This window comes from Pomacea canaliculata, linkage group LG1, assembly GCF_003073045.1.
Source record: "Pomacea canaliculata isolate SZHN2017 linkage group LG1, ASM307304v1, whole genome shotgun sequence".
NCBI classification, from domain to species: Eukaryota; Metazoa; Mollusca; class Gastropoda; order Architaenioglossa; family Ampullariidae; genus Pomacea; species Pomacea canaliculata.
This window is the reverse complement of record NC_037590.1, coordinates 30,720,338-30,742,354: the sequence shown is the minus strand read 5'-3', so window position 1 is coordinate 30,742,354 and position 22,017 is coordinate 30,720,338.

Here is a 22,017-nt window from a genome sequence, read left to right as displayed (position 1 = left end):
CTGGTGCATGACCAGAAACCGTTGGAGAATCTAGATCGTTCTGATTTCCATAGAGACGCTAACTGGATCCTATGTGGACAAACAGCACTATCTGGATCCCCTGCGGACAATAGTGCTAAATGGATCCTCTGTGGACGAACATCACTAACTGGATCCTCTTTAGTCGGAGAAAGAGCATGGAGGTGTCCATTGTTGAAGCATAATCGGAAGCCGAGGGCCACTCGCAATCATTTTCCAGTTCCAAAAAATACTTTTGCTGCAGGCGGCGTGATCATCACACTCTAAGTACGGACATTTTCCGTCTACGACGGAAGTTCTTTCCAACTCTGACATCGGAAGGCTGAGAACACATGCTACCTAACCTTCTTGTGGCAGGCACTGCTGGTACTGGCTTCTGTTTCCCCTGGCGACACTTTCTGAGAAACTGTACCTGCGAGCAAGAAGACGCGAACTCTGAAATCAAAACAAAAATGAAGAAAATAGATTGAGAGAGAAAGATAGAAGAAAGAGGAGAAAAGACGGTAGAACAAAATAAAAAGTAAACAGAGGTGAAAGAGAAGACGCAGACAGTGCGAGAACAGGGAAGTCGGGAGGGAAGAGAGAGAAAGAAAGGGTGAAAAGATGGGAAGGAGAAGAAATGGAGGAGACAGGAAATGCTATTCACGTTTTAAATTATCAGCTGTCTGTCCATGTATGCATTTTTCATTACTTCCTTTAATAATTATAAGTAGTTAAATTAAGGTATAAAGTGAAGTGTAGTAGTCTAGCTTTAGAGGAAATCGTGTACAACTTTCAGAAGAAAAGACTGGTTTATCTTTCCTGAAGCAGTTGCAGAATCGGGGACATCACGAGCTAGAATGAGTTGAGATCACCACTTTCTAAAGTGCTTTTGTTTGCTGGCGGCGTTTCCAAGCAACACGGTGCGAGCTGTTTCCATGTGAACAATTACCGGCCCAGATATTTATATATCTGACATTACTTCTCTTCTAGATATTAATACATCTGCAATATAGGCCCTTCTACATACTATTCGCTATTGTACATATCTGAAATAATCATACAGTTGCCCAGTTCTCACATCCGGAATCGCTGGTGCTTCTCATTTAGCCACAAGCTGTTAGCCTCTAACTCTTCACAAGTTCGACATTATTTTTCTCTGGGCACGTCGCTCATTACCGGTGCTGCTGGTCAAAGAAAGCTGCATGAAGCGCTGGTGCCGGACCTGCACACGCATTCATTATTTTAGGGAAGGGGAGAGAGAGAACAATCGATGCGTACAATCCTTGAACTGTTACTGGTCATTAGCAGAAAACATAATCAATTGAATATCCCATTAACAAATGCGATTTTTAAAAAAAATTTTTGTGACACGGAAAGTATCACACAAAAACGAAATTTTTTTTTCAAAGTTTGTATCAAAGCAACTGACAAAATCTACTCATTTCACAGACCTTTGATGAAAGTTATCGAAACAATTTGGTTCTTGTTTTTAAAGAAGAAGAACTAGCACAACGAGAACAAGTTTGTGAGACTTGTAGAGAGTACTGATTCCATAAATCAGTTTAAGGCGCTGGGGAGTGCTTGAAAGTCACTTTCAAGAGTGCCTAAGTAGTGGCTTGAAGCCGCCTTAAGAGGCAGTCTGGCGGAGCAGCAGGGGCAGAGGGCACCAGACCGAGGCTTTCTCGCCCGCAGAGCCTCGCACACGAGTCACAACGTATTGGCCGCCGAACGACGTGGGCGGAACGTAGTCGTGAGGGTGAGGCAGGGACATAATCATCAGCACAGTGATGGAAACATATTTGTAGCAAAGACACTTCAGTTTGTGAATGGTAAGGTCAGTAAGAGGCAGACAGCGAAGGAATAATAACAATATCAACAATAGCAACACTATAACAATCAAGCAGGATTTCTTTCTATCGCCCATTTTCTCACTTAATAGTAGGCTCACTATGCTGTATAAAAATGCAACCTATAATAATAATAATAATAATAATAATAATAATAACAACAACAACAACAACAAGTGATTTATATAGCGCATCTTCACGCTCATGCAGGAGCGTGCTCTCAGCTCTTGAGACAAGTAGGAGACATAGAACACGAAGCACGGAAGGAGAAACAACTATACAGACAAGTAATAGAAGACAGCAAGAAGACATACAGAGGAATCAAGGAACAAACAAAAATGGATGTTGTCAGAAACCTGCCGAAAAAGACAAGCAGGCGGACTAGTCAATTAACTGTAATCAAACTGTTGACAGCTTTGTTTATTGGTATAAGTAGTAATGTTCTTTGAACATTTTTTTTGTTGTGCGAGCTTTAAAGGATTCAGTGGAGGGTAGATGACGGATATGGAGGGCGAGAGAGTTTCACTGTTTTTGTTAAAAAGAAATCGCTTTCAAATTGCTCGAGTCTGTTTTTAAAAATCAAGATGTTAGATTGCAAAAAAGTTCTAAACTATTTTCCCGTTGTAAAGGAGAAAAAAATATGCATAAGCATGGTAGTCAAATATTTGTTTAGTTCTTACTTCTTTAGTTCAGATTGTTTCGGTGTCATAATCCTATTTTCGTTTTTTTTAAAATCTAAAAAAAACCAAAACACACACACACACACCTCCTACCTAGTACTCCTGGATGGCGAGGTGTTTGTAAGTGTGTATAAGATTTTGGAAATAGGTGTGTAACCGCTCAAGGAACACGCACTCTTACAGTTTTACATTTAGTGTGTCAGTGATTTAAGAAACAAAATGTAAGTCAATCTAATAATTTCGAAAAAAACAGACAGCAGTGTTAATCGCAATATGCATTTAATACCAGGACACAGAATTGAAAGGAAACTTACTTGCAGTCTGATCAGTCTTAAAACGGTCAACACACAACACTAATGGAAGACTAAAAGGAAAAAATAAAAAAAAAGATTAAGTAAACAAGATAATAAAATTAAAATTTTGTGTCAGATCCTGGTGTGGATAATTTTGGAAGTAACACCTTGCTGAAAAAAAGTGCTTCCTCCTCCATCTTACAGCCTTAAGATGAATCAAGGGTGGTCTCAACTCAAAAACCTCAACATTTATTATTTACTCATAAACCATACTTTTTCTATTGATGCATTTTTTTCTATTGCATTAACTGTCAATATATTAACCGCCAGCTGATTTAATGAATGTGTTTATAGGAAGCCGAGTATCCTCTTTTGCAACAAACTCACCAGTCATCAAGTGCTAGGTTATCCGTTAAATGCGACCTGCTCTGACTGCCGGGGTTTATACGACTGTTTCTCTGAGATACTCGTCCCAACACAATACATAAAAGCCTCTATATTGCAGGTTCTCAGGGAAGAAGCCACAGGTAAGCGGATCCCCAGACCAGATTAGCGTTAATGCGTGGAGGAGAGATGGCTGATTGCATATTTGGCTAGAATAATAGAAAAGCAGTGCAAGCTTTTGTTTCACTGTTTGTGGCTCATCAAGTAGCCGGTTTTAGGATCATTAAACTGCATCATGGTGCAGGCACACGAAGGAAATAAACTCACACACACATGCATTCAAACGGGCGATAGGTGGATACAGTGAAAGAAAACATTTTTTTTTCTTTTTGTAACCCATCAAAACCACCTCATTTTAAGCTCATCTAAGACTTACGAGCACACATACACACACTCACTCTCACACACTCACACAGACGAACGCACTTTTACACGCAAGTAGATAGCTGAGAAATGGGAGAACAATGAAACTTGGCAAAACAAGCATATCAAATTATTTTGAGAAAAGTTTCCTCCTGTAATCGCAAATAATTTCGAAATAGAGAACTAGAGAGAGAAAGGAATTAGGAGAAATTTTGCTCAGGGCATTGAAATATGGCTATTTTTCAATCAATGATTAAGAGGAATAATTTTTCTAAGGCAGACAAAGAAATATGATAAAGCGGCAGTTAATGACAGGAAAAGGCGTTAAACTCGTGTTTCAAAAGCAGTTTATTTCTGAACAACCTTAGAAATTGCTTGAGCTTTTGAGGTAATTCATGTCAAATTTTGCAGACATTAAATACGAAGGTATTATCAGAACAAATAAATGTTTTTGAAAAGAAAACAGAATTAAATAACTGCTGCCAAGTTATGGTTGTGGTGTCATGAACTGACTGTTGATCACAGTAACCCTCTCACGACTGCGAGTGTGTAGCGAGAATGTTGACCTTTTACAACTGTATTAATCCGCAAGAGCACATTGGTAGGTACTAGAAATACAGAGTGATATAGGTAAATAATTATGCATGTTGTCTAAAGTGTTTAAAGTTCTTACCACACACACAAAGCAACAGCAGGTACTGCATTAGTTTACCACAGGTTAAAACAACATCAGTTCAGTCCAAGTCATCACGTGTATGGCACGTGCAATGAATGAGTATCGATTATTATTTTAAATATTTTTTAAAATGTACAATTTTCAATACATTGGTAAACTAGATATCTACAAAAAAGCCTTACATGATTACACACAGGAACCACGTTCGCTTGTTTCGCTTGTCGAACTAGAGTCGTGGTTGACCCGGATGTACCCTGTTGTCGAACGTGAGCTCTCGACTAGAAGGGGAGACTAACGCGTCTTCTGTTTCTTATTGTACGTGCTTTCATCCTCTTTGCGTGTACCATGTGACCTGCGATCAATGGAGTACTTATACTATAAGTGTTGGCTCCCCCATTCACGTGTTGGTGGAAAGGCGCCAAGCTTCATGCAAATGAGTGACCTGCTGCTGTAGCATTGACCTTTGCGTGGATTACCGCCCTTGTCTGTGAACTGACATCAAAACATCCAGCCTCAGTAAGCTTTTAGTATCGATGTCAGAACTTATGTCAGACAGGCACAGATATGTCAGAAATTTACGTTTGAAAGATATGAGATTTGAACATTGAATTATGGGTTGATATCAGGGGAGGGGAAACATCAGAAGGCTTGCTAGACCTGCGCCGTGCTAGTAATGCTTGACGGTTATGGAAATGAATGGGATGTCTGTTACACGTCACATGATCTTTCCTGTCCAATGGTAGATTTCTATCAATGTCCCTTGCTATTGTGAGGAGAATACAAAGTCGTCTGCATGGTGTGAAGCGAAAGTACATTGAAAGGAAAAAGCGAATTCGTCGAGTGAATCCTGAAGGATTTATTTTGGATGAAGGTGCGACTAGACCATTTATTCTTGACATTATCGAGCATTCTGAGGTATTTTCTGAGTTTCTTTGCGGCTTCTCATCAACAGCAGTTGCATGTGTGATCTGTGTGTTGTGTGGAGATGACATGGCGAAAATGTTGTCTACAAATTAGTTTCTTAAACAGAGGTCTGGTAGGATGCCATTGAACAGAAACGAGTGGAGCTGATGAGATTGAACAGATAGGAGTGGGGTGTAGAATTCTGTACTGTTAATGAAATTCTTTGTATTGGATGATGAGACTAGTTTGTTTGTTTGTTTGCGTCATTTAAAACTAGTCCTTTGTGACTGAATTTTAAACTTTACCCAGCGATTGTACAGCACGCTGGTTAACAAGGCGGCAACTGCTGATCCTACCTAAATCCTACCTAATTTGTTTTTATTGTGGTCTGACGAGTGGATCTGGATTAGTTTGTCCTGAAAAAATTGATTCGTTAATCTTTGTGTGTTTCCGTAAAGAGTTGAACCTTGTTTGGCATACTGAGTGCTTCTACTTATTTCTCCCACTTAGATAATAATGTGGCCAAATGAAGGACTTGGGAAAGAAAGGAAGAGCAAACCCAAAGCAAATTCCAAATACAAATAAGTGACCTGTGCCATCAAGATAGGGGTGAAGGCCGCTCGAGAGAACTGGACCGGATCAGTGCTGGACCATAGAGGAGGGAATGTTACGGAGTGACAGTATAGGGGCCTGCAACTAGTAAGGACCCTCACCAAAACAGGAGAACACAACAATTCAGTCTTTAAAGACAAAAATTGCTATCTTCTCGTAGACAGCACTGCTGTACTCAACTGCTGGACTGAATATTGCAAAGACTTTAAACAACTTCAAATAACATCCTTCAAATAAGTCAGATTAAAACCAGAGAGCCTGTAGACCGACCAGTCATATGGGAAGAGGTTGAAAGAGCGGCACGCAGACTTAAAGGATGAAAGTCACGTGGCTTTGACAAAGTCCCAGCTCAGCTGTTCAAGCACGGTATGAAAGGAATCGCAAAGGCCCTCACTTCTATGTACCAAAGAGTCTCGGAAAGCAAAGAATGGATGCAGTAATTAGTCATACCTCTTTCAAAAATGAAATAGCAATCAGTGCCAGAATTACAGAACTATCTGCCTTATCAACCGCCCAAGCAAATTCATGCTGAAAGTATTAGAGAACTGCATCAGCACCACTTCTGAGGATTTGATAGCAGAGGAATGGGATGCTTTTAGACCAGGAAGGAGCATAGTTGACCAGATATCTTAAACTGATGCATCCTGATAGAGAAACATTTTCAGCATCAGCGGGACTTCTATCACAAATTTTTAGACTTAAAATAGGCTTTCAACAGAGAGGCTACGGCATTTTATGCAGAATTTCAACATCGAGGAAGCCCTCGTTCACGTGATCGAAGCGTCGTATAGTAGCTCAACGAGCGCAGCACTGCTGGATAACTAAGTAGAAGTTTGCTTACGTACTACAGTAGGTGTTCCTCCATGGTGCCCCTCTCCATCACTTGTAATCTCGTACAGAGAAGTAAAACATTTGACTTTCAACGAAGCAGGGTCCACACACTGGTAGGACATAATAAATCTGTACTTGTAACAGTCAGTGAGGTGAGCCATATGAACCTTGTAGAAGATTGTCCTTTAGGGTACCTTGGAGAGGATCAATGTCGCGGTGGCCAAAAGAGGAACTGCCTTACAAATGTCAAAGACTAGACTGGTCGTCCGTTGTTTGACCTGCTTACTGTCACCCAAGTGACTGATACATATCTGTGTATGTCAGACCTATTTTTTCTTCTGCTTAATTTACATGCTCTCTATTGTATGAACAACTGTAAATCTTGCCTGCAATTGCACTTGCGGATGAATACGTTTGTGTTGTAGTGCCCCACACTGTACATGTGTGTCACGCCTGTGTGTTCTTGCTGTAAACATTGTTTTTACGTGCTGACACATAGCAATAACGCATTTCGGTCTCATATAAAGGCTAGATAGGCATCATTTCTACCCACACTATACTATGTGCACGTAAAAACGAGCATGCACTTACCTGATCATCATATCATAAATGCATGCATGTATGCGTACTTTATTGGATGCAGACAGACATACAGGGGGACAGCTCGCTGACGGTCAAGCGTAGCTAATAGACACATGCAAGTGAGCAAACTCTCAAAAACACCGTTATTTTAAAATAAAAAAAATATTTAAAATGAAAGCAATTGCAGAAACAATGCAGCTACACAATATTTTCTTTAATGTCATGCGTAATATTCTGCGAAATCCTTTATAAATATTTAAGGACATTTTGTTGCATTATGTTTTTGTAATGCTGCCATCTCATCTTCTGTTTCGGTAGAATAGCATAGAATAGCATAGCGCGACTTGTCTTAGATTGCAGCCTCTTTCCCGCTTTCAGACATTTCTAAAGCGCATGTGAGTGAGGTTAGGATCGTAGCTCTTAATCATGATGACCAAACTTTACCCTCTTTGAAGATAATATTTGCAAGATCTGAATACTGCTTTAGCAAAGGCCTAAATTACCGATTACCTGATGATTCTAACCGACAGAACCCATGGAACAAGCAACGAAGACGAATGACAAGGAGACGGTTAAAGGTTTATTAGGGACACTTTTTGAAAAAAAAATGTTTGTGCTGAGTTCAAATTTTGGAGAAATAGTGTCTTGTAAGAGGTGTTTAGCTCAGAGAGTTAAAAACGTTCTTTAATTTCTTTAATTTTTTTCTGAAAATTTTCAAAGAACACTTAACTGAAGTCCTTCTGTTTGCTCGCCATGCTTCTGAAACGGTAAAATTACTAAATTTGATAACATTTTACTGCCTCAATATAACCGAACTAAAAAAAAAATGGTCGAGGATATCATGAAATCAAAGAGGTTTCAATTTTAAAAGCATGGTGATTATCGCATCTTTGCTATTGATTACAACTTTACGATTGGCTGGTTAATGCTGTGACTCAGTAAGTGATCGAGTCCTGGATTTCTATTTATTTAGAAATTAGAAAATTGTAGCAAAAGTAATCACTCCGGCAGCATCATTAAGCCGGGGCAATAACAGCAGCTGGTGTGAATGATGACAGTAATGGGATTTCAATGTTCGTGAGTATTAGAAGTGATAGGGACAGATAATGTAGAGTTGACACCTTTCATCAAATATTGCCTGAGGAATGTAAGAATACAGACTCATCGTGAAGTAAAGCTACATTGCCCTCGGTAAGCGGATAACCTAGTGGTTTGAACCCTAGCTTCCCAACCCGGAGGGGAGTTTGTTCGACACCAGAATGGTGCAGCGAACTTTCCCTGGTCGACCTTGGTTAAGAATGTAACCCTGACTAAAAAATAGGACAGGAAGGTAAAGAAAGACACGAGGGACACTTTCCTACGATAATTAGCAGGCACAGAAAAAAACCGTTGTCGCTATTTAACGACCTTCACCTTTTTTGTCGACAGTAGTTCTACATACAAGATAGAGATGCTCAGTGTATCACATCAACAATGAAGCAATACATATTTCCATTTGCTATCTGTTGTTCATGACTAGGGTGATCACTCTTCGCTAACTGGCTATTGATGACTTGCCTTTGTATTTTATTCGTCACATCGATCTGCACCATGCTTGCAATCTTCATGAGATCATCTCGCGATTTCTCCAGCGTTTATGATTGATGTGGGTGTTGTTATGCTTTTTACATTCCCCATGCGAAGTCAAATGTCATCATGTGTTGTGCCTTCTTTATGCTTTTGATTGCTGTTTTCTTGTATGCTTGATTTTGTGTCTGTTTCAGCATTGAATTGGATGGATAATTATTGCCATTTCGCTGTATAAATATACTGTAAGATTATTCCTTGCAAGAGCAGTAGAAGCGTTTCTAAAATGGAATTTTTGAATAAAATGACCAGATAAAAAGTTCGGAATAGGTCGCTTGAAGTTTAATGATTTTTATTTTCTTGCCCTGTGGTCACGGGAGGAACTCACAGCCGGAACACGAACCCTTTTTAGATTTTGTTTGTGGATCGAAGGTATATTTTGAAAGAAAGCAATTTCGTTTTCTCTGCAGACGTCCTGCCGCCAGGCGATGTCTCGAAGGACTTCTTCGTGTCTCGCGACTCTCAGAGATAAGCAAGGGAGCTCGAGAATGGTCGAACAGTTTTACCTCATTAGTTAGGTATATTCGTCCCATTCCTGGGTCTTCTCTCTCCTTCTAAATCCTCGTTCTGTGACATACATGGTCCCCTGAAATGCTTTCACATGGCCCTAATGGCATTTGTTTGTATAAACGTAGTCTCCGAGAACAGAATACTCACAATGTTAGTCCTTGCCTCAAAAAAAAAAAAAAAGCAATGTTAGTAGTTTTGAAAAGATTATGGAGAACAGTGTGTCAGACAAAGGAAATATAAAAAAAAATGCCTAGAATGCTTTTTATAGTATTTCACAAAGACTGTTCTACGTTAATAATAGCGACTATTAAACTGCCATAAAAACAGAGTTACACCAAACAGTGACACACGTTCAAGATGTTTTTATTCTGTATCCTCATGGGCACGAAAAAGTTCTATTCACACATTTTCTGTGTAAATGACCTGTCATCATATCACCTTTCTTCCATTCCACTCTGTCTTTGGGGGCAGAAGAATGTCAATGGAGGTCAGGAGGCGGTGATCACAGAAAGAAATCGAATGCTTTTTCCTCCCGCGGTTCTTAAATTGACCGAAGGAACGAAGTCTTTGTGCGAAAACGTATAAACATCAGTTCCAACTGGTCTCTGGTTGAAAGCACGAGCTTAAAACCATCTGACGATCTTAAGGGCACTTGAAGTTTTTCATTTAGTTTCATGTCGGTTAATGTAAGACAGTTTCTGATCTTCCGTACAGTTTTTTTGTCTCTCATAAGATGTATATAGGTTGCCGTGAAAGTTGGTTACCTTGGAGACACGGAGACCAGTGGGAGAATATTACATCCATGTTGTCTAAATCATCTCAGCGCTAGCCCATCTTTTGCAGCAAAATCTCATCATACTTAAAAGTCTTCTGGCAAATTCCTTCCCGTCGTTTTACTGCCTTTACAAATTAGCCAAAGTATCTGCCACGTTCTAATGAAATATCTCTGTTCCCTTTGACTGATAATATACGCCATCATTTGAGACAATGAACAAACAAACAAGCCTTTTCTGCATTGATTCGGGTTTTGCACTTGGGGCCGACTGCCTGGTTCTATTTAAAACAATAATGTGCGCAGTAATATGAACAAGGAGACAAAACATTCACTGTTCTGGCGACGACAACAACAGTTGCCTCATACACACATCGCGGGTATCTCAGAACGAGGCGCCGTTGTTACGTGTAATTCCTATGAAACGTCTCTTCCACTCGGTCTTTGATACCAGAACAAGAGAATCTCTTTTGGTCCACGGCTTCAACATTTTTCCAAATACGTGTAGCCTAATTTTATGAATCTAGTCCAGGTGTCCACTCAAAGCTGTTTTGAAAGCAGAGCAGCAAAGTGTGACATTTCTAGGTCTCTTCTGAAGTCTCTTGCCAACAGCATCTCAGTGCTGTATGCGGCCTGGTTGTGGGGATGTATTTGAAAAGCTTTTTTGGTGTAGCTGTTGCAAGCTCTCGGTTTATATTCGACAACGGGTCGTTAATCTTACACGATAAAGTGCAGTTTCTGTTTTGCTTTATGTGTGGTCTCAGCTTTGTGTCGAGAAAGATGATGGAGGTTTAAGGTGGAGGCAGCTGAGAAGGGAAGCCTGTGTATTTGAGTAGGATTCGCTTGTTTAGGGAACCCGTGCATGTGTGCCTGTATGTGTGGGACAGTAAGTGTATGTGTGTAACGAAAATGAAAGAGGGAGGGAGAGAGGGACCTCCATGACAGGAAATGCTACTTAATATACTTGCATAGTGCGCGCGTGTGTCTGTTTTCGTGCATGCGCTTGTGCTCACTGACTCATGAAATGAAAAAAAAGTAACAAGTCGTTTTTTGCGTTTTTAAAGGATATTTCATGTTTGAAAAAAATCCTAATGAAAGACATTTGGAAGTTTTCACAAGCTTGACAGTTAGAGAGATGCACATGCAACAAAAATAAAATTTTTAATCTTCACGAAAAAAAAAAAAGACAAAGACGTGATAAAAGAAAAGAATGTGATGCAAAAATGTAAACTTTAAGGATTCATTTCTTACCAACGCGATTTTTAAGTGCGGTTTAAAAAATTTTCTATAGAAGAAAGCATTTTAAAGGAAGAAGTCATTGAGACAATCTCCAGCATGAAAAAATAGAGAATCGCCTGGAGCTGGAAACAGCTCTGCAGCTGCGTATGATAGCAAAAATATGTCCATGTTCTCTTCCAGAGACTGAGAGCAATACTTCACATCCGTGATTCTAGCAAGACCATAGAATAACATCCAGGAGTCATTGGCTGCAATGCTGGCTGAGGATCAGGTCAAGCTTAGACAAGAATTGCACAGCTCGGCAAATCCTTGATAACAAAACAGTCCCAAAACCGGCAACAAGGACATGTTCCGCAACTGAGGACCTCTAAAAGTGGTTTTTGGCATTACGATGAAGCAGTCCTAGGACAAGTCATCCGGGAAAACTACAAAGATGTCAGCAATGTAGTCCTCTTAAACATGTCACTGATCTCTTTCCTTCAATAGTCGAAGTAGGTTAAAGTCTCCTTTACCCAGTACCCTACTTGTAGATATGTGTGAGGAATTGTACATCTAGGTCAGGAGGCAAAACCACCCTTATCCTGCACTTCGATAGTGGCATCGATCTTCTTGGTGACAGGAAAGACAAACACCGAGATACGTGGCCGACTTACAGAAAGCACCAGATCATGTAAATGGAAGGGAGGAATCCCTAGTTACACCAAGTAAGTAGCAAAGTTCAAAAGCAGATTTGTGAAGATAGCACGGGAAATGTCCCAAACTAAAAAACGCTTATGTATATGCTTCATGGCCAAATTCCAAGTCTGGTCATTTTAATCCCACATGACAGCTATGGAACCTGGAGCTAGAGGAGAAGATGGAAGCCTTTGTGGTGAAGTGCTTTTGAAGACCACAGAAGCAAACTAACTAACAGGTAGCAGTAGTAGTGTGGACAGGTACACAGACAGCAGTAATGTGGACAGGTACACAGACAGCAGCAAAGGCACCTTAGATGGTTAAAATGACCAACAATGTAGAAAGCTGCCACGTTTGACCATGTAATGCTCAGCAACACCCTTGAAGAGATTTCCTGCAGCCAATACTAAGAAAAATCACTAGGAGGGACAGGTAACTAAAACATTGCTCTGAAAACATCCAAGAGTTGATCCTTCTATCTAGATATTGATCTAGGTGTTGCAGCCAGGTAACTGCAGAACACGATAGATATCTCTGTAATCTACTTGGTTCCATTTGCCAGCCCCGCCCCTCCCTCCTTATTTAATCTTACAGGTCAAGAATCTAAACTGTGATGCGAAAAGAAGATGAGGCCAATGAGGCATCATCCGAGCTTAAAATTATCTGCAAATTACCCCCTAGCCTGAGTCTGATCATGTAATTTCTAGGGGTATATCTTTAAAGGAAGAATATATAAAAAGGCGAAAAGAAAAATGTATCAGAAAAAAATCAGATATTGACACTAATGCCAACTCCCGTCGTCTGTAAACAAGGGGAGTTCTACGGTTGCTGACAGCGTGTGGTTGGGAATAAAAATAAAACAGGTAGTATAAATAAAATCATCGGTTTTAGTTAAAGGCTTGAGAACGTGAAAACGTTCCAGAGTTCAATAATAAAGTTGAAATCGGGTTTAAGACTTGTTCATTACCTGCCTCCTATTCCTCAAACCTTTTCAAGACATAGACCCAAACGTATATTTGGTAACTAATTGTAGATGGTCCATAAGACTCAAAAAAAAAAAAAAAAAAACTTCACCTGACTTCACTCAGCTTCATGGAAATCGTGTTCGGCACAGCTTTTCATCACATTCTCTGTTCTAACCAAAACTTGTCTGTTTACTCAGGTGAGTCTATGAGTGTGTGAGCGCAGACAAAGGTGTGACTGTCTGGCATGCAAGGTTCATGTTTAGCCTTCAATTGCTCAGCAGACTGTAATGCCAGACATGTTTTCTAGCTTCTTTATCTTTTTAAGTCATGCGTTACTCGGAAGCAGACAAAACGAAAAAAGAAAGCCACACGAGAAGAGCCATCTGTAATCAGTGGGTGCTTCAGGTATTAAGAATAATACACAGCCTTCTCTCTCCTGTGAGCATCAGTAGCAGAGTGTGTGTGTGAGAGAGAGTATGTTTTTGAGTCAGTGAGTCAGTGAGAGTGCTCAAGAAGAAAAAGCTGTTATAAACAGGAGTAGCTTTCAAACTGTGTCCCGAACTCTCATCTTACTAATATTTGCTGTCAAAATGCCGCCAAGAGATTTTAACTGTGAACTAATTTTCCTTGATTTCTTCATGTAACATATTGTATAAATATCTATATAAGAAACTATTGTCATTTTCTTTGTTAAAATTGACTTCAGTTAGCGTTAATGATGTTAAAATATTAGGAGCAGTTAATTTTCGATTTGATCGTGCGGGGTTATCTTTCTTTGTTAAAGGTCTGCTTGCTTTTATTACCTTGACTCTTTGCCGAATACTCATTTTCTAAACAGTAGGAACCTGAGTCAAAAATGTACAAGCTTAGTGATGTTAAAGGGTAAACACTGATGATCAAAGCCTAGTCATCGCTCAATGATGGCGACATCAGTAATGATCGTGCATGTTATTTCATAGTTGTAACCGGTCGCAATCTTCTCTATGGCTTTAAAACTTTTTCATACTTGATATTCAGATTGAAGCCGCTGAGCCACACCTTTTTCTTGTTAAAGTGCACTTAAAGTTCATGTACAAAAGCTTTTAATCGTTTTTTTTTTTCGTTTATTCTCCACCCATCTAACCCGACTAGCATACCTCCATTACGCCCGTTGTTTTCACAAGTCTCTTTCCAAGATTGTATAGATATCCTAGGCCTGCCCCTCCCATAGCACCATCACAAAAGGCAAGTTAACTCTGTCTTGATTGTTCTGATTTATTTAAAAATATTTCTGACTTTTTAACACAATCTAATCTAAGCTTTATAAACATTCAGCCATTGACAAAGAAACTGTTTTCTCGCTGTACCGCGAGATCACAATAACAGTGGCGAGACTTTCATTATAGACACTAATTTTTTTTTTCTCACAACATTGACTAAGTATGCGAAAATTATAATGATTAATGAAGCATTTATTTTCTATTTCAAGAACTGTATGCATATACTGTGTGGGTGTGTTGCGCACTTTTAAAGTAGAGCAGACTTTCAGACAGACGATGTGAAGAACAGTGCCAGTATTAAAGGGTACATTGCACAATCCTTCCAAAAACCATGCAAAGTTCAGATGTTAAACATCTCATGCTTGCAATAACATCAAAGGGGAGGAAGGAAGAACAGCTAGGATAAGCTGCAGACGCTGGTGGGTCTATTTCAGTCAGAAAGATATGGTAGTATCGTATAGCCTTTATTCTTGGAAGGGGCGAGTAGGAGAAAGTAAGCAGGAGTCATAGGAAGAGTAAATGCATAACAGACACACACTGACCTTTATAGGAAGACAAAAGGTTTTGGTTTGGTTTTTGATGGTTCTTTTTAGTCAACCGTAGAAAGATCAAGAAAATGTACTTGAGGTACATCGAGATGACATAATAGAGGTACATTGATACAAAGTGGATACATCAAGAGGACCTATTTGAGCTACATTGAGAGAACATACTTGAGGTATGTCTACAAAACATACTTGAGGTACACGAAAAGAGAATTATTGTATTATTCTGAAAAAACAAACCTGACAAACACGAGGTACTTCCTGTCTTTGTATAAACATCACTGCCACCTGACTACATTAACTGCTCACACGGGGAATTTTTAAGGACTTGTGTAATATTTGGAACCGAATTTCTAAAGAGCTTGCATTATGATATTTGTGAGCTAACACAGCTAAACATACTTGTCCACTAACCAATGCTTTTAATAATATTTCAAAGTAATTTGTAAATAAAATACAATTAAAATTTGTATCCAATAAGGTTTCTGAACAGCTCATGAAATGGTGAAGCACATCCATGCTTTTTTGCTAGCTTTTGCTCTAGATACTAACAGAAAGGCCACCCAGAGCGCATGATACTGTAGCCCATTATCTCAGAAAATCCCAGCAGGATATTTAAATTCACGTGAACACATTTCTGTGAACGCAACGAATACCATAGCCAACGGAGAAGCAGGTGTACACACTGAGTCTCCAGATGGACAGACAAAGCTGCAAATCCAGAGGAAATCATTGCTCCAGCTACAATGCAGACATCCAGGCCTTAATGAAGGCAGGACCCACGAGAGACCAGTAAAAATGGAATGCTAACAGGGTTTCTTGCCGATACACTGTTCGTTCTGGAGTTACTTGCAGGAAATCAACTCTCTTGCCTAATGTTAAAAAATTGAAAGATAATGAGAAATCTGTGCGTGGTCCTGTACTAGTTACAACCCTTCTGTGAAATCCCAATGACTAAGCTGATCGACCAGCTCACCAAAGTAGAAAACATTGTCAGCTTCCACGAGAAAAAAGACCCATATGAAGATAGAAATGCACAAATGAATCCTCAGATCGTATCAAAAGTTTATAACAGCACGTGATCCTGCGTCTACGTACTTCCTTATCTGATTGGTCTACATGTTTGAAAAGAAAAGCTGACACCTGAAAAAACCTGTTTTTGTGGCCTAAAAGTCCACATGCTGAGGTATATTCTACACAAATGCTCTATAGGCAAACAGACATATGGCATGGCAAACGGATACCTCTCTTGGAAGGAAGCTCTCTTGGACAAAAATGAACTTGGACCCATTGTCATTCGTTAAATTAATGTTTCTCTATGTTTATAAATAATTTACATTGCAAGGTAATCTGTAAAGTTTTGGGTTCATGAGAACTGTCGCGATGGAAATGAATATCTGATGTCATCAAAATCAGACCCCAAGACATCCAAAGAGGCAATTACAAAATCTTTGTTATCAAGAAAGAAAGTAGTAAAGTATATGCATCTGTAAACTATGAGCCTTCTAGTAATTCCAGTGCTCGCATAAATAATGTGTCATGTATACTTAGTATTTAAGGTTATTGCTTTTTTAAACGAAAGAAACTTAAAACGTATTGGTATCTCCGAGTTGAATTTCATTCTGTATATAAACTTGCTCTGATTTTCACGTTTGAAATTTATAACAGAAAAAAATAATTGTAGTTGCAAGGCAAACGTTTAGAAATATTTTTTTTAATATTTGTAGTTAATAATAGAAAACAGTGCAATTTTGTGTGTCATCACTTTTAAAAAATAGTTTCAAAGGTGTTATTTTCAAAACATTATATAGCTCTTTCTTTTGCAGAGATTTATGCAGGCATAAAATTTGTTAGAGGATTGTCCTTCAAATAGTTCTTCTTGTTTACCTCCAAGAACACCATGCCATCAATGCTCTCTCGTGCGTGACTCAGTTTAAGCCGGATGTAAAATTTTGATAAAACGCAGCTTAAATCCCTTCCATTATAAAGGGGATTATTTTTTTATACAGTTTTCAAACACAATGCATATTTTTTACGAATTAAACTCTTAGTTTCCTTGTTTAGTCGACGCTTTGTTCTAGTCATGTTTATTTTGTAAGCCGTAAGCCGCTTGAGAAAACAGGACTGGTCATCATTTCTTTTACCTTTTGAGTTATTTTTAGCTCTCTTCATGCATGGCTGCACATTCTTTCGACATCCTTTGTGTATTTTTAAGTCTAAAATCAGCAGCAGGTGATAACAGATGACTTACTTAGATAAGGTAGCCCGCCGGCAAGATTTACAGAAAACTGAGAAAGTCCTTGAAAATAACGACTTCTTTCAGCTGTATGTAGGAATGGGAACAAAGTATTTCTGGGTATTAACACAATTCTGACAGAAACATGCATGGTACCGATAGCTTGTACTAAGTCTATCCTCACACAGCCGTGATTAAATCCATCATGAACCAGTATGGCTTCAGTGAAAGCTGGATAGGATTTCGTTAGAACAAGGAGGGTCTTTGCAGAAAAACAACGGCTTCTTTCCACTACCCCGAGACAGGCTTTGGGCGAAAATAACTCACACACAAGAAATGGATAAAATATTTGTCGCAGACAGAAAAACTTGGTTCTGACGGATTGAGTTTGCTACTTGCACAGTGTGAAGAGGCCTTGATAGCGAAAAAAAAAGATCGACAGAAGCCGCTTTATATCTTGTCGTCGGCTGCTGGAAATATAGACTAATGATGGCTAAAACTGATACTAATAGGTACTGAAAGCTTGTCAACTTAATGCCAGCTCATGTTTCAGATGGATGGTAATGCTATTAGCGAGCTCATTGTGATCATCACAACATGCACACGACCGTGTAGGAGAAAGTACATAGTCACGTGGTTAGAGTTGCGTCCGAGGCAGGGACTCTATACCTGTGGGGCGCAGTAAGTTTTTTCTTTTCTCTCTTCATCTGCTGGAAGTGGAACCTGACTCCGCAGAGTTGAAAAGGTAATGCCCGGAACACGTGCACTGTCTACACAATAAATGTTTTCATGTGAACTGCTGTATACCTCTTCTCTAATAAATGTAGTCAGTAACAAATTAAAAAAAAAGCGAATTTATTTATAGTATCAAAATCTGAGACAATATCGTGAAAAACAGTTAATATGTTTTTCTGGATTTCGTTACTGAGTCTCCCGTATACATATAAAATTATTGTACTCGAGTGCAAAATACGGTGTGTGTGTGTGTGTGCGTGTTTTCGTGAACCTTACAAACGGATTAACTCGTGAAGTTGAGAAACATGTTTGAAGATTTCCCACGGCTCCCATTTGGTGCAAGACTCACAAGAAGGCTTAAAAGCGTTCCAGAACATAACAATATTTTGGGGTTTCCAAAAACTAAAAGCAAGAATAAAAACACTGAACATCATTTAAGTGGATTTTTGAGATACAGCCATTTTGTTATCCCCGGGTGTCTTGAGCTATTCTAGAACTATGTTTGTGTTATCACTCCATTTGCTGCGAAGACTGTTCCCTAGGGATCTCATTAAATCGTGAATGCAGTTGACAAGACATGTAATTTCATCCCATATTCGTGGGGCGAGAGTAAGGTTGTTAAGAGCTAAGATAGCAGGTGAGACCATCCTTTTAGAGTTTTGTTTCTGATACAAGGATAAACACAAACATATTTGACAGCTTATGTTCACTTTCTATTTTGTGTGTGTGTGTGTGAGTGAGAGAGAGAGACCATGAGTGTGTAGTAAGAGAGAGTTAGAAAAAGGGACTACGATCAAAAAGTCATTATTTATTTTTCTCTTATGGGTTTGTTTAAAAATAAAGCACAACATATTTGTTTTAAAAGGAGAATTGTTTGCTACTCTTTCTCTCTTTTACCCCTTGAAATGGATCAATGGCCTAATCAATAAAGTTCGTTTGTTTGTTCGTTCGTTCCGGTTCCCTCCTCCCCGTACACTGCATGCAGGCGCTCGTCTGGTTTTCTCATCAGGCGACGACTTTGGCCTGTCATTACTTACCTTCTCTGCCAGAGTCCCCAAAGGATAAAACAGATATGAGCCCTCTGTTAAACATCCCTCAACACATTTATCAAGTGGGATTATGGGAACACGTAAAAGTGAGGATACAGGAAAATGACCTCTGTCCTCCTTCGGTGTTTGAGAGCAGGCATTGGGGGTAGGGGTGAGGGAGGTGGGGGCGTGATAAATGAAGGGATTTTGTAGAGGATGTGGGCAGTGAAAAATAGCTCAGTGTACGTTGCCATGGCAGCCGAAAGTTACTGTCGACTTACAGCTTTAGGAATAAAAGCATGTCCCTCCCCCGGCCTTCCTCCTTTCCCAACGGAGATGGTGAGGGAATGAGGCCAAGCAGTGCTACATGACCTCAGTCAGTAAGTACCGCGAGATGGAGGTCCTCGACAATACAAATAAAACACGGCGCGGACCCTGTCATTTCTTGACTTGCCATAAATTCCTGTTGCTGTGGGACAGAATTCTTTGCGAGAACTCGTCAGGAAGCTATTTGCATCCTGGGATGCCTCTGGTATATTCATCCACAAACACACACACACACGTACGCACACACAAACACTCTGCATTATTATTATGAGCAAGTCAAATGTTGCTAAGAACCATTACCGAGAAGAGTATGTAAAAACCGTTAAAGTTTGTGTCATCAGAGGCTGGCTTCCTTGTCACGTGATACCTTGCTTACATCTGCAGGGTTCACACCTTTCAGCACTGAAGCTTGACTCTCCAGCTGGTTTAATCTTTACAGAAAAAGAGTACAGATGCTTCATCTTCCTACTTCTATTTCGCACAAAGGATATACTACATCTCCAAAGGTCACATCATTTCTACATTGCAACGTGTGCGTTGTCTGACAGGAATTTTCGAAATTTAAGATAGATGTAAGCTGATCTAAACATTTCAGTTAACAGAGATCGTTTATCATTCGGGTTGAAATAGCATTTATACGATGCCTGTACTTTTAAACATGAACTACTTACTAGCACGGAGGGTTAGTGCAGACCAAAGCAGTCTTTTCATTGTTTTAGTTAATATATAAGCACATTAATAATACTTACCCCCTGCAGCAACCATAGAAGTCCCCACACTATTCACACATCATCTCTTTCACGAAATATTCCCAGTGGTATCTTCCCAATTCCTGTATTATACACAGCATGTTGTAGCTTTTACGAGGTAGCTTATCCTTTGGTACATAAAGAAGTCTAAGCCTATATTATATACTACACCTTACCTACACACATCTGGTGTACTTATCTCCATGCCTAAAAATCTTTTACAAGCAAACAACTCATCTTTTTCTACTATATCCAAACTTTGAAGCTGCAGATATCAGACCAACACAATAAAATAGGAACAATCTATTCCAGTTTCTTTTGAAAATAAGAAAACGTAGCGGATTCGCAAAAAAAAATCATTTTCTTTTTCTTTCTTTGGGACCTTAGGGGTTTTTAGGAAAATAAGACAACTGTTTTGTTTTTAAACTCGTACTAGGAATTTGAATTCCTTGCACTCGTGTATTTAAGAATCCCGATCTGCTTCCTCTGATGTTCATCTACCTTTTTGAGAACATTTCTTTCCTGTTCTCTCTCTCTCTCTCAGGTATATTAAATCCGTTACCAACACACACACATGTCCACTCAGACAGATCCTTATGTACACAACAAAGAGTGCACTTATAAACAAAGATTTTAGGATGTATGTGTTTGAAACCTTTCTTTTCGCAAACGAAACAACGTGGGCAAACAAATTGATCTGAAAGTATCACCTTTCTGACGATTGAAGGGACTCAGCAAGTTGTTAAGATATATGGGAGTACTGAGTTAGGAAAACTAGTCTTTAAGAGTGCGGACAAGAAAGATTGCAAAAAGATGAACATATGGAGTCCATTGGATTCAAGATCATTATTTTTTTGAAAAGAGGGAGCAAGATGGCGGGCTTGAAAATGGCGGCGGCAGATCCAGTAACAGAAGAAGAGTTGATTACATCCATGATGGCGGTAATGAGTAGATCAAGAGATTTGTAGAGGCTGACAGAGGTTTTAAGGAAAGAACTGTAAATGAAAGAAACGAAAGGTAGATGCTCCCTATTGTAGAAGGCTGGAGGTGAAGAGATTTAGGTAGCTCCAAGTTCATTTGATATGGAGCAATGTTCTTTAGAAGACGTGGATTAGATATTTTTTTCTAAAAATTTTTGTTTGGTAAGGGTTGCATCGACTTTGGATCTCGCAGCCTGGACCTTTTTTTCTGTGAACAGTAGACTTTGTGAAGCGCCAACGCTGACTTAGTGCAAGATCGGTTTGAGGAAATTAATGAGGTGATGGAAGGTCAGAAAGTGCACAGGGTGTCGATGAGATGGTGAAGGATTTAATGAGGGTGTGCAGAGGAAAGGGTGCATATATAGGGTTCGATGTCTCAAAGGAGTGTTGATTTTGTGGATCATCATCATCGTCGTCGTCGTCGTCGTCGTCGTCATCATCATCATCATCATCATCATCATCATCATCATCATCATCATCATCATCATCATCATCATCATCATCATCATCATCATCTTCTTCTTCTTCTTCTTCTTCTTCTTCTTATCCTTATAGTCACTTTTATTACTGTTATAAGATTATTCTTTTAATAATTTATCTGTCCGTCTTTGGCACCAGGCATATTTCTATTTTCGACCGCTGATTTATTTCAATAAATTCCCGCAGCTTGCGAGTTCACATCAGCTTGTGCTGCTCTTTTCGCAGTTTGAATGGACAGATCGCGTGATGAAGGTGTATTCTCATTGTATTTCACCAGACAAAGCTTTTAAGGCGTTGAACGATCACTCGTTCATTTGAGTTATTTGCCCTTTGCGTCGTTGACCTAGAAGCACTTGTCTGGAAGAAGTGCTTTGGCTCCTCCAAGAATAGCATGGCGCCGAGACGTGACATGTGCAAACTAGTTAATTATATCGCGCTTTTGTGCATTTGTGCCAGGGCTTTGTGTCCTCCACAAATTAATAGGAAACTTCAAAAAAATAAAAACTCCGAAACAATCGTGTCAGTTTTTTAAAGAGCTTCTAATGAGACTTTTAGGAAGAGTTCGTACTTTTCTTACCATTGGATGCCCCTTTTTCGTGCTTTCTTTCTTTAATTTTTCTTTACTTTATTTGTTTTACTTATTTTCTCTTTCTTTCTTCC